The sequence below is a fragment of the Monodelphis domestica genome, chromosome 8 (assembly GCF_027887165.1).
Source record: "Monodelphis domestica isolate mMonDom1 chromosome 8, mMonDom1.pri, whole genome shotgun sequence".
Taxonomy (NCBI): domain Eukaryota; kingdom Metazoa; phylum Chordata; class Mammalia; order Didelphimorphia; family Didelphidae; genus Monodelphis; species Monodelphis domestica.
Genome location: NC_077234.1, coordinates 253,907,209 through 253,921,020, shown reverse-complemented (window position 1 = coordinate 253,921,020; position 13,812 = coordinate 253,907,209).

Genomic DNA, 13,812 nt, shown 5'->3' with positions numbered 1-13,812 from the left:
AGTAATCATATTCTTTCTGATATATTTATGATAGGGAATAGGGCCATCTAAAGTCTCCAATGGACAGAGAAAAATGAAATATGGAGATCATGATAAATACTCTTTAGTGTTTCTTTCATTCCTTAAGGACTATCACTTTGGCCCTTAGAATATCTGACCATAATATACCAGCATGGGTACCATATGTGCTTTTTACAATTTAACATTTCAACAGTATTCCAATAACATAAAATGTTATTATTAACAAATTGTGACAAAAATAGAAGCCTGCTACTATTATGTGTGGGGGAAGCTTTTGTCAAGATAAAAGTAGAGAATTGTGTAGCCATAATTGGAGCAATGCATTAGTCATCAGATTAATAATTTCTACTGAATTTGAATTAATAGGATTGAAATATCTAAACTTTGAAAAGGTGGATACTATTAGAATGTCTGCTTCAGCAGAAAAAATATAAAAGAAACAAAGCATGAGGATTGATTAAGAATGTAATGAAAACACTTTTTTTTAAAATTCCAAAAATAAAGCAATGAAATGGGGAAAGAAATGAACACCATATGGAATACTAATTAGTGCAGTGAGGCAATGTGTGAGACACGTAGAAGAATAAATGAATTTGATGATGTTGTATTGTATATTGAAATAGAGAAATCATTTCCCCCTCTTCTTTAATGAGACATGGTTTTTAAGATTTGAAAATATAATTCAACTTAAATTATGCAAATAGAGTATGTGTATTTCCTGGATTTTATAAAGTATCTCTCCCACAAGATTGGGCAGGAAAGGCATTGTATATACCAATTCCAAAACTCAAAATTCTCAAGTATTGTAACAAAAAAGGATCCTTTATGGTATAAGCAGAGATTGGTGTCAAAGAATAAAGAAAAGGAAATTAAGTTTAGAATAGATGAAAGAAAATGAGGAAATTAGACATAAATAAACATAATAAAATGGCAGAGAAATTATTCAACAGGTTTATAAACTACCATGATTTAAAAAATAAAATCCAACCTTCTGTGTTTAGATTCAACAACCCTTGGTAAAATGTTTTTTGTTTGTTTGTATTTGTTTTTTTACCAAACATGATTTTATTAGAATAGTAAACTTCCATTTGCAACTTCATTGGAAGCAACTTTGCAACTTTCTTATTCTTAGGATGGGAGCCAGAGCTTTAAGAAGTCAAAAAACTTCTCAAAGATCATGTAGATATTATTGTAGCTAAACTGAGTCTTGGACTCAGATCTTCCAAACTCCTTAGACCATTAGGTAGAGACCTAATACATTATTTATTCTTAAGAATACCTATTCAAATTCATTTTTCAGTTTCCATACTCATAACCGAGTTCCAGTCAGTAAACTATTATTTACCTTGGACGTGCTGATTCTTGTCTCTCTATTTGTATAATCTTTTTTTAAAGAGTACTTTATTTTTTTAAAGTTTTGTGTTCTGAATTCTCTTCCTTCTCTTGACTCTCATTTCTTGCCCTTCCTTCTCCCTGGGATAGTAAGCAATATGATATAGAATTTACTTTTTTAAATATATAAAATATTTTCCTCCATTATATTTTATGGAAGAGATCTCAAATAAAAAGAAAGAAAAAGAAGAAAAGAAGATAGAGTATGTTTCAACCTACATTCATACTCCATCAGTTCTTTCATGAGTCTCTCAAATTGTATTAGATCCCTGGACAGCTAAGAATAACTAGGTCATGAACAGCTATTCATCAAGAAACATTGCTGTCACTGACAACAATGTTTTTTGCTTACTGTTTCTTCCTTTCACTTCATATCAGTTTACATAAATCTTTCCATATATTTCTTAAATCATCCTGTTTGTCATTTTAAAATCATAATACTATTCCATAACTATCATATACCACAACTTTTTTTTTACCTATTCCTGAATTGATGGACAACTTCTCACTTTCTAATACTTTGCCACTGCAAAAAGAGCTGCAATAATTTTTAAAAATAGTTTCTTTTTCTTTTTTTGGTTCTTTTGGGGATACAGATCTAGTATTATAGAGTATGCATGGTTTTAGAATTCCTTGAACATAGTTCCAAACTGCTCTACAGATTTGTTGGAAAAGATCACAACTCTAAAAACAGTGTATCAGTGTCTTGATTTCCCTACATTACTTCAAACATTTATCATTTCCTTTCTATCATATTAGATAATCTGATAGGCATGAGGTGGTATCTCAGAACTGTTTTAGTTTGTGTTTCTATAATTATTTGTAACATTTTTTTTCATGTGAGGATAGACGTCTTTGATTTCTTCATATAAAAACTTTCCTATCCTTTGACCATTTAAAAATTGGACAATGACTTTGACTTTAAAAACTTGATTTTCTCTATGAATTTGAAAAATTATTGCTTTACCAGAGAAACATGCTGCAAAAATGAATAAATAAATATCCCAGATTTCTGCCTGCCCTCTGTTGATTGCATTTGTTTTGTATGTACAAACACTTTTTAGCTTAATATAATAAAAACTATCCATTTCACACTTTATTCTGCTCTCTATCTCTTGTTTGGATTGAAGTTCTTTTCTCATCCATACATCTGACATGTAAGCTATTTTATGTTCCTCTAATTTATTTACAGTATTACCCTTTATATTTAGATCATGTGCCTAAGTTGCCCTTATCTTGGTATATGGAGATGTCAGTCTATCCCAACAATTTTTGTCAAACAGTGAATTTTTGTCCCAAAAGGTTGGATCATTTGACTTCCCAAACACTAAGTCATTATGGACATTTATCACTGGGTTTTGTGTACTTAAGCAATTCCAATGATCCCCTACTCTATTTCTTAGCCAGCACCAAATTGTTTTGATGATTACTACATTGTAATACAGCTTGAAATCTGGTACTCCTAGTTCATAACCCTTCACATTTTTTTCTTTCATTCCATCAATATTCTTGACCTTTTGTTCTTCTACATTAATTATGTGATTATTTTTTCTAGCTATATGCAATACTTTGGGGGGATTTTGGTTTGCATGACCCTGGAGAAGTAGATTAATTTTGGTAAAATTGTCATATTTATCAAATTTGTTTGATCTACCTATGAGCAACTAATATTTTACCAGTTGTAAAATATTTAGTTATGGGAAAAATATTTTGTAAACAAGTTCATACAGTTTCTTGAAATGTTGACTCCCAAGTAATTTATTTTATTTCCTCTTAAATTAATTGGAATTTCTGTTTATATCTCTTGCTCCTGGGTTTGTTGGCAGTATATAGAAATGCTAATGACTTACATGGGTTTATTTTACATCTCCAATGGTGAGAAACAAGGCTGTGTCCTCGCTCCGGTACTATTCAACCTATTCTTCACCCAGGTATTACGACATGCTGTGATGGATCTAGACCTGGGCGTCTACATCAAATACCGACTGGATGGCTCACTATTTGACCTTCGTCACCTGACTGCAAAAACAAAGACAACAGAGAGACTCATCCTAGAAGCTCTCTTTGCAGATGACTGTGCTCTCATGGCCCACCAAGAAAATCATCTCCAAACCATTGTGGACAGGTTCTCTACAGCAACAAAACTGTTTGGCCTGACTATCAACCTCAGCAAAACAGAGGTGCTGTTCCAACCTGTACCAGGGAGGCCGCCTAACCAGCCATGCATTACAATCTATGGTATGCAGCTTTCTAATGTCAACACTTTCAAGTACCTGGACAGCACCATTGCCAAGGACAGGTCCCTAGACCACGAGATTAATGCCAGGATCCAAAAGGCCAACCAGGCACTTGGGCGGCTGCGCTCCAAAGTCCTCCAACACAGAGGTGTAAGCACTGCGATGAAGCTCAAAGTGTACAACGCAGTGGTCCTCAGCTCGCTCCTGTACGGCTGCGAGACATGAACACTGTATCGGAAGCACATGAAACAGCTGGAGCAATTCCACCAACGCTTCCTCCGGTCAATCATGAGGATCCAATGGCAGGACCGAATCACCAACCAGGAAATCCTCGACAGAACCAACTCCACCAGCATCAAAGTAATGGTCCTCAAAAGCCAGCTACGATGGTCTGGACACGTCATCCGCATGGACCCACAGAGAATACCAAGACAGGTATTCTATGGTGAACTGTCAGCTGGACTCAGGAAACAAGGCCAACCAAAGAAAAGATTCAAGGATCAGCTAAAGTCCAACTTGAAGTGGGCTGGCATGACACCAAAGCAACTCGAACTTGCTGCCTCTGTCAGAAGCAGCTGGCGAACCCACATTCACCATGCCACTATCACCTTTGAAGATGAGCGGCGTCGACGTCTTGCCGCTGCGTGTGAAAGCCGACACCAGGTCACAACCGCACCTCCTGTAACAACTAGTGTTCCATTCCCCATGTGCCACAAACTTTGCCCCTTAGCCTTTGGACTTCAAAGCCACATGAGGGTACATCAATAGATGATAATGCACAAAGACAATTGTCATTCTCGGTCACCAAGAGACTACCACTATACTATAATGACTTACATGGGTTTATTTTATATGCTGAAACTTTGCTAAAGTTGTTCATTATTTCAACTAATTGTAGTTGATTCTCTAGGATTCTCTAAATATACCATTATATCATCTGTGGAGAATGATAATTTTGTTTCTTCATTGTCTATTCTAATTCCTTAAATATTTCTTCACTTACTTCAATCACTAGCATTTTGAGTACAATATTGAATAATAGTGGTGATAATGGACATCCGTGTTCACTTCTTTTCCTACATAGAAGGCTTCTAGATTATCCCCATTACAAGATAATGATTGTTGATGGTCTTAGATACTACTCATATTAAAGGAAGCTCTCTATTTATTCCTATGCTCTCTAATTCATATATATAAATTGGTGTTACTTTTTGTCAAAAGCTTTTTCTGCATCTATTGAGATTAGATTTCTGTTGGTTTTGTCATTGGTCAATCATACTGATAATTTTCCTAATATTGAACCTTTCTGCATACCACGTATTTCTATAAGCTTTCACCCCACACCACTTCCCCCATTCAAATAGCCTGTCTCCATCTCTGCCTATCTAGATTCCATTCCTTTGTCCAAACTCAATTTAAGCCCTTTCCCCCCCTCCATTGTACTTTTTCCAACTTCTACAATTCAAAATTATTTCCATTTCCTGAATATTTAGTGACAAAGCAACTTAATACTGGATAAATTACTTTTATGTATTGTTTTCTTAGTTGAGTATTTATTAGTATTATCTCATCAGATATCTTATGAGGTATTATATTTCTTTTGCATCTCTTGATGATGAATAAAGCTAATACTTTGCTTCCTTTGTTTGGTAAATTCGTTTTTTAAACCCTAACCTTCCATTTTAGAATCTATACTGTGTATTGGTTCTAAGGCAGAAGAGCAGTAAGGGTGAGGCAATGGGAGTTAAGTGACTTGCCTGGAGTCACACAACTAGGAAATGTCTGAGGCCAGATTTGAATCCAGGACCTCCCATATCTAGGTCTGGTTCTCAATCCACTGAGCCACATAGCTACCCCCAGTTTGGAAATTTAAATATAAGTTTCTTATTTAATTTGAAGGACTTATTTTGATATTTTAAGCATAAGAATAAATATTTGCTATTGTGTATATAGTCTCTGTATCAACACCTGCTTGTTTTTCCTTTACATATACATGGAGAGAAAATAGGAGGTTAAATCTATGCAACTTAAAATGAGAAAGAGGTCACACACGATGTTGTTTAACTTAAGGACTTTAAAAAGTTGGAGAGGATAAACTTTTTGCAGTCAAGGAATTCCTGAGTCTCTGATCCACTGGGTAATTCTCTTGCTTTCTGGTCCTTCTGAGATTTTAGATAGCAATTTGTTAAGTCCAATGTGGAATGAAGGAAATTTATTAGGTGATTAATATGTATACTTAGAAGGAAACTGGCATATAGACTATTGAGAGAAAGGGGAAAGAGAAATGTCCCTGGAAGATCAAAGTGATGTAAAGCTAAGACTATAGCTGGGGCCATATGTGGCATTCACAATGGGAAGGACTTGCCACATTTTTAAGTTAGCTGATATGGTTAAATGATTTACTCCTCTCGTGATATTTTGAAATCAGAATGTTTTGGTAATACATTCCCTAAGGTGGTCTTTTGGCACTCCTTTCCTCAAAACAAAACAAAACAAAACAAAAAAACACAGCATTGCCTGATAAAGATGAGGAGAGTCAAAATTGGGGTAAATGACAGCTTATCATTTGGGATTTTAAAGCCAACTTACTTTCATTTTTATTATAGTAATAATTTAATGTAATTTATATTCAGGAAAGTAGTTCTTTGGGGTCATACTAAAAAGAGAAATCAAAAGCTTTGGATACCGTAGAATGAGAGAGAAATGAACTAAGAAAAATTATGAGATATTATTTTAATATTCATACTCTCATGACACTGAGAGAAGGATGTGGTTATACTTGCACATTCACAAAATGAGTGAGCTTGGAGCACAGCCTAATGGATTGGAAAGATATCCAGTGTCTAGTACAGCTATAGATTTGTGGTTTGGGTTTTTTTTTTATCTTTTAAAATTAAGAAAATTAATCCACAACCATCCCAGTTCCTCCTCACCTCCTTGCATCACACAGATCATAGTCTGGTACAGAAACGTGTGTGTACAAATTAAATATTTCATTTTTCCACTTTTCAATTCACTTTCTAGAGGTAACACTTAAAATTTATTCTTCCAATGTTAATTTTGTAGCTGAATGCGCTATGCTTCTGACTCCAAACTTTCTGCAGCTCTCTATCCTGTGCGGTTCCTTCCAAGTTTTTTTAAACTAAGCTGCTCATTGTTTCTTATGGTGCAAAAGTATTATATCATAATTTCATACCACAACTTACCCAGTCATTCCCAAATTGATAAACATCCCTTCAATCTCCAGTTCCTTGCCCCCACTAAGGGAGCTTCCATAAATATCTTGGAAAATAGAGGATATTTTCCCTTTTCCCCTGTCTACCCAGAAAAGAGACTCAGCAATGGCACTGCTGGATCCAATGACATATACAGCTTCCCAACTCTCTGGTGCAATTTCAAATTGCCCTGCAAAATGGTTGGACCAGTTCACAGCTCCATCAACAGTGTATAAGTGTCCCCATTTTCCATATCCCTTCCAACATTTGTCATTTTTCCCCTTTGTCATTTCAGCACATGTGGTGAGTATGAGATGATATTTCAGCATTGCTTTGGCTTGCATTTCTCCAATCAGTACTGATTTAGAGAATTTTTTTTCATACACCTATATATGGTTTTGTTTTCTTCATCCAAAAATCATCTGTTCATATCTTTTGCCCATTTATCATTGGATGATGACTCTCATTCTAATAAATTTGGTGAATTTATCAGTGCAAATATGGCTTCAAACACTTAGTAGCTATCTGAACCTAGGTAAGTAATATAACCCTATTTGCCTCAGTTTCCTCATGTGTAAAATGGGCCAAAGAAGGAAATAGCAAACAACTCCAGTATTTTGGTCAAGAAAACCCCAAATGTGGTCATAAAAATTTGGCCATAACTGAACAGCAAACAAAAGAGTATCCAACAAAGAGATAATTAGCAGAGAGAGCACACTAACATTAATGGAGGAGAATTGGGAAAGACTTTGCAAAATATGGAATTTTAGGCAGGATTTGGAGTAAGCCAGAAAAAACAGAAGGTAGAGATGAGGAAGGACTAATATATAAATTGCCCTGGTCCTCTCTTACTGACCTTGAAAAAGTAATTTAACCTTTTTGTGTGTGAAGTTCCTCATCTATGAAATGATAGTCTTGTTCCTCTACATTTAAATTTTATTATTCTATAGTTCTTTGAAAGCAAAAGGGGAAAATGATAAAACCTCAAGAAATATTTTTTTGCAAAAGAGTAGAGTGGGTCTATACCACAACTGAATTAAACTGAAGGAGGGAAAAACAGAGTTTAATTAAGGTGTCTTTTTTTTGAAAATTAAATATAAACTCGACTCTCAGTTTCCCTAATGGCCAGTTTACCCAGACTCTTCTGAGTCACCTTAGGCTAATTTAGAAACATGCAAAAATATGTATCCATTTGTGAAAGAAGCAAGTGATAAGCAAAAAGAACCACAGGAAGTTTTTTCCATCTTTAGTTTGTTTCACAGGGCAAAATTAAACTATTAGTGGTTAGTTACCAAAACATTATTTTTAAAAGGTTATATTTATAAATATAGTCAACTAAATAAAAGTTAAAAATATAAAACCTCATATGATGGGATCACTTTTATGATGTTATAAATATCTTTTTTCTTCTTCTATGACTGGAAGGATTTCTGAAAACATTGATGGTATAGACATAAGACCATTTGATTTTAAAGGAAACAAAGTCAGTAAATATATCAAAAAACAACAAAAAGTAACAAAGTGGATATATCACTGGATCTGAAATTATGAAAATTCAAGTTCACATCTTGACCCAAACTCTGGGCAAATAATTTAAAATCTAGCTGCCTCAGTTTCCTAATATATAAATTGTATCTAACAATAATGCCTACCACACCTAGGTCATTTTGGGAATGTAAAAAATAGTTGTAAAGCACTCTGCAATTATTAAAGAACAAAATAAATGTTCTCTATCCTTTATAAGAGTTTTTAAATCTACAAGAGAAATCCACTTATGTTAAAATCAAGGAACATTTTAAATCAATCATAAGTTATAAAAATTGATTTAATTTATGTAGTTTTAGCATTTAATAAAATTCAATGAAATGAAGAAAATCTTGTTTTCCACTTTTACTCAGCCTGTTTATTTACTTAGCACATGGCCCACACTACCACATACATTCCTGAACGGTTAAACATTCTCACTTATGTAATGTTTGCTCATAAACAGAAGGATTGATGACATATAATTTTTAAAGCGTTTACTCCGTTCCATGTAATTCAATTCAACCTGTATTAAGGGCTTTATATTTGTAACGCATCGAGGATTTAAAAAATGAAATAATACACAATGATTTTGCCCTCAAGGACCTTCCAATACAGTAGAAGGGTAATTATAAGTATTAGCCAAATGAGGTTTGTTTAGCCAAAACAAGGGGAAGACATTCAAATCAGGTAAATGACATTCATTGAGAATGTAATAGATTTGATTGAACATAGCTTCCCAGGGTTGGCTACATACAATTCTGGTCATGGTGTTGATATGGCAGTCCAAAGCTTCAAGGTTGAGCAGAATATCCTCATGGTTTTTTGTACTCGGGTAATCAGGAAGTTATATTCATAGTTTCGTTCTTAGTTCCATGGGATAATGAGTTCTCTGGGACAACGTCAATGTCTTTTAAGAAAAACAAACCCAAAATATTCCATTCCATAGGGAGAGAGAGTGTGGTAACGTTCCTACTGCTACAAGAGTTATGTCAGGCAGGGAAAGAAGGTTTATTTTTATCTGGAGAAAATAAGAAAGTTTCTCAGAAGTAGATGCCATACCATAAAGCCAATGGATAGATGAAGAGATCCATTATCACCTCTAAGTGAACTCCCCATACTACTAAGCAATATAGTAACAAAATAATAAAATGACAGCAATCTTACTTTAGAAGCTTTGTGCTTCTTTGCAGCACTTGGCAGGGTGTGCCATTTCTTAGAACTCAATAGCTTTTGTTGTCACGGTACTATCACAATAAGGTGTGATCCAAGAGGTTCAGAGTAATTGCTTCAGTTTACCTCCTATTCCAACTACATTAGAAAATGAAAATTATCAAAACTATAATATTTAATCCTGTATGAGCAAAATGATGAATTACAAATAGCTCCATTTTTCTAAAAATAAGAGCAGTGAGTAAAACTATCTAAAGCTCCCACTGCCCTAGTCATTCATTTTTAGCCTTCATATGTGTAGAAAACAACCAGGGCAAACAACATAACATTTACGTATTTAAATGTCTGATGGTGGCAGCATCTACTTTGTCTTATACAAATAATTTAGTCGGAAACCTGCAGAACCTAAAATCCTGCCCTGCCACGTGATGAAATCAGGTACCACTAGGAAAAGTACAGAAGAACTAGACAGAAGGAAAGATGATTTTTGTGCTCAAGGAAAATGGACCCAGAAACTTAGCTATCCCATTGGCATTTAAAAATCAAAAATACCTATGCTGAATCCCATGCTTTAAAAATGAGAAAGCTAATGTGAGATGGCTGTTAGAATCTGTGCAGGAGAAGACATGAGTGAAAGTGCAGTTGAAGGAGGGAATGTAAAATAGTTAAGAAGAAAGTAAAGAAAGAAGAAAATAAAAATTTGTTTCCAACAGAAGGCCATCATAACTCAAGGAATAAGTATTATATTTCAAAGGAAAGTGAATAGCATCAAAATAAAATTAAAAGCAATACTATGAATCCTGCAGCTTCCCCCAAAATAATAGTATAAAAACACCCTCAAGAATAATTCAAAAGAGGGCTGGGTGACTCAGTGGATTGAAAACCAGATCCATAGATTGGAGGTCCTGGTTTCAAATCTGGCCTCAGATACTTCCTAGCTGTGTGACCCTGGGCAAATCACTTGACCCCCATTGCCTAGCCCTTACCACTCTTCTGCCTTGGAACAAATACCTAGTATTAATTCTAAGATGGAAGGTAAAGATCAAAAAATAGTTCAAATGAGAAAAAAATATATATTTATAATAAGAAACATGTGTGGGAAATACATAAGAATTGCTTTAATGTGTCACATTTTAAAAACTGAAGCAAAATATAAAATTTAGAACATAAAAATGAAAATCTCTCTAAGATAGTAGGAGCCCTGAAAAAATAATCTCATTTAACACTCAAAAAATAAAGAAGTGGAAAGACAGGGAGGGAGGAAAGAAGGAAGGAGATCTTTTACTTTCTAAATAGTAAAGAAGATAGAAGAAGGCTATCAGCTTTTGAAATACTTAAATATTAGCTTTTGTAAAAGACTTAAAGTGAATAGCAAAGGAACAAATAATTTTATATCATGAAAGGGATAAGAAAATTAAGAATGACCCAAGCAGGCATATGTGAAGGTGCGATTAATTCTCCCCTATCTATTTTTAGAGTTTTGCCACCAGGAATATATACACCCCCACTTAATACTTAAGATTGTGGGGGGGGTGTCTATGACCCACATGTGCTATTGAGTGACAAATCAAAAATGACTGACTACCCAGTCCGAGGAAAGGTACAGCTGCAATTTCTCCCCTTAAAGTGGAAGGAAGGCACAGGAAGTGACTCAAAAGAACTGTCTTTAAAAAATGGTGGTAAACGCTCTTTGTGGTGGCCAAAACTTGGAAAATGAGGGGATGCCCATCAATTGGGGAATGGCTGAACAAATTGTGGTATATGTTGGTGATGGAATACTATTGTGCTCAAAGGAATAATAAAGTGGAGGATTTCCATGTGAACTGGAACAACCTCCAGGAAGTGATGCAGAGCGAGAGGAGCAGAACCAGGAGAACATTGTACATAGAGACAAACACACTGTGGTATAATCGAATATAATGGACTTCTCCATTAGTGGTGGTGTAATGTCCCTGCACAATCTGCAGGGATCAAGGAGAAAAAAACACTATCCAAAAGCAGAGGACAAACTGAGGGAATAGAAACACCGAGGAAAAGCAACTGCCTGACTACAATGGCTGAGGGGACATGACAGAGGAAAGACTCGGAGCGAACACTCTGATGCAAATACTAACAACATGGCAATGGGTTCAAGTCAAGAACACATATGATACCAGTGGAATCACGCGTCGGCCACGGGGGGTGGGAGGGAGGAAAAGAAAATGATCTTTGTCTTTAATGAAAAATGCATGGAAATGAACAAATAAAATACTATAAAATTAAAAAAAAATGGTGGTAAATTCCTGTGACCAGCTTTTTTTGCCTTTGCATTTGGCTTTGAAAGAGTTCTGGCTTGGGACCCCAGGCTGCTCTTGGATTTTCCTCTAGGACTACCATGTGGGTGAATGAAAAGGCTTGCTCATTTTCCTGACTTTTCTGGAGGTCCTAGCCTCTGGAGAGGCCCGTCATCTTGAAGGAGGTCTTGTGGCTAGAACCCTTGTTTAATTTACCTCTGTGCCCCCATTTGCTGAGGAATCTGAAGCCCTGTCTGGTTGAGATGGGGCAGGAGTAATTGTTTACTCTCTCATTCATTTCCCTTACTTTTACTCTTTCTCCTTTGATAAATAAACTACAATAAAAAGTCATTCTGACTTGAGTAATATCTTTTCGGTGACCCCATTTTTATATATTTAATCCAATCATTTAATTTTAACCCTTACACACCGATATATGGACATCAGGAAAATAAATGAAAAGCTCATTACAGTTTTCATAAGATAACAGTTCTTTTCATAATTCTTTATTAGCACAATATACTTTCCATTGTGTTCATATACCATAATTTTACATAAATAATGGATACTCATTTAATTAATTCCTAGTTCTTTGTTACTACAAAAAGTACTTGTAAAAATATTTCTGTACATATTGGTTCTTTTCTTCCTATTTTAATTTCCACAGTATTCAAAGGGCAAATGACAAAGTCAACCAAATAACTAATAATAAGATAAAACTAAATTAAAATAATTCTATGATTTCCCCTCAGCCACTCAAACAAAACTAAACTATACAAAATAGAAAATTACAGGAAGGTAAAGAAACAAATGTAGTTTTGGTAGAGCTGAGAATTGGTTTAACCATTTACAAAAATAATTTGTAATTATACCACAAAAGTCATTGGACTATTTATAATAATTAATACAGAGATCCCACTTCTGGGAACACATGCCTTCAAAGAGAATAAAGGCCCCTTACCAACATATCATTAGTACCATTGTTAATTTTTTGTTTCTTTATTATAACAATAAAAATCCTGGCAACAAATTAAAAATTTGAACAAACTGTGATATTCTAATATGATGGAATATTATTTATTTTATTAAAAGTTACTTACATGAGGAATTTAGAAAAAATATAAATGTATATGTGAAGGAGAATGGTGACAACAGTATATGTGTGTGTGTGTGTGTGTGTGTGTGTGTGTGTGTGTGTGTGTCTTGTAATGAAAGGATTGGAGAAGAGATGGTGATGATGGGGAGAAAGAGAGAATGGGGTTGAGAGAGCGAAGAGATCATTCTTCTCCTCCCTTCATTCTAGGGGGAGATAAGCCAAGTCCTGTCTCCTTGAAAGGGGAGCATGTCTCCCCAGAGAACATTTTCTGGGAGATGGAGGACAGGAGACTAGAGAGGGAATGCCTCAGTGAGATGGCAAGATGCTACCCTCAGAGGAACCCTGGGCTCTTAAGGTCCAATCTATCCTTGAGAGATTTCTCATGCTTCTGCTTCCTCCAGGAACATTAACTTTCAGTCCCTCTCAGGGTCTTAGGACTACTCAACTGCCAAGGAAAGATGTCAGTTCCTTGGATCAGGCAATCTTGAATCACTGGGATCTAGAAGTCAACCCCCTTTTTGATTGGTGCTCCTTGGTATCTGAATTGTCTCTTTTTGGCTTCTTGTGGAATTTTCTCCTTAGCTTGAAAGCTCTGGAATTTGGCAATTACATTCCTGGAAGTTGTCTTTGGAGGATTTAGTATAGGGTGTTCTATGAACTGTTTCAATGTCTATTTTGACCCCTTGTTCAAGGAAATAAAGATATTTTTTTACGTTTTCTTATAATATGATGTCAAGATTTCTGTTTATTTCTGGCTTTTCAGGTAGACCAGTGATTCTCAAGTTGTCTCCCCTTGATCAGTTTTCCTGATCTGTCATCTTGTCAGTGAGATATTTTAGGTTTTCTTCTATTTTGTCAGTCTTTTGACTTTGCTATATTAA